Source organism: Oryctolagus cuniculus, chromosome 14 (genome assembly GCF_051225735.1).
Source record: "Oryctolagus cuniculus isolate XC-2025 breed Fujian yellow rabbit chromosome 14, ASM5122573v1, whole genome shotgun sequence".
NCBI classification, from domain to species: Eukaryota; Metazoa; Chordata; class Mammalia; order Lagomorpha; family Leporidae; genus Oryctolagus; species Oryctolagus cuniculus.
The window spans coordinates 22,651,871-22,652,550 of NC_142880.1; positions in this window are offsets into that span (position 1 = coordinate 22,651,871).

Here is a 680-nt window from a genome sequence, read left to right on the forward strand (position 1 = left end):
GATCTGGCTAAAAGCCCATGAGAGCATTTCAGGCATGGAAAGCCAAGACACTGGGGCAAAAAATGACCTACATGAAAGGTCTCTGTGAATGAGATCCTGGTGGAAAGAAGAGGCCATCAAAGAAGGAGGTACCTTTCTCTGAAGGGAGGAGAGAACTTTCACTTTGATTATGGCCTAGTCTAAATAAGGTCAGAGTTTGTGGACTCAAGAGGTTTTCATAGCTATGGTAGCTCATGACAAGAGCCTTGGGTGATCACTGACATCTTATTTAATAGTGTCAGTTGTTAAATCAACAACAGGAGTCACTGTGTACTTGCTCTCCATGTAGGACCTCTTTCCTTAATGTGTTATACTATGAGAATTAACAGTAAAACTAGTCTTCAAACAGTGCTTTATACTCCTTGTGTCTGTGTGGGTACAAACTGTTGAAATCTTTACTTAGTACAGAGTTGATCTTCTGTATATAGATATAATTAAAATGAATCTTAATGAAGAATGGGATGGGAGAGGAAGTAGGAGGTGGGATGGTTTGGGGGTAGAAGGGTGGGTATGGGGGAAGGACTGTTATAATGTAAAAGTTGTACTTTTTTTGTTTTTTTGACAGGCAGAGTGGACAGTGAGAGAGAGAGACAGAGAGAAAGGTCTTCCTTTGCCGTTGGTTCACTCTCCAATGGCCGCCG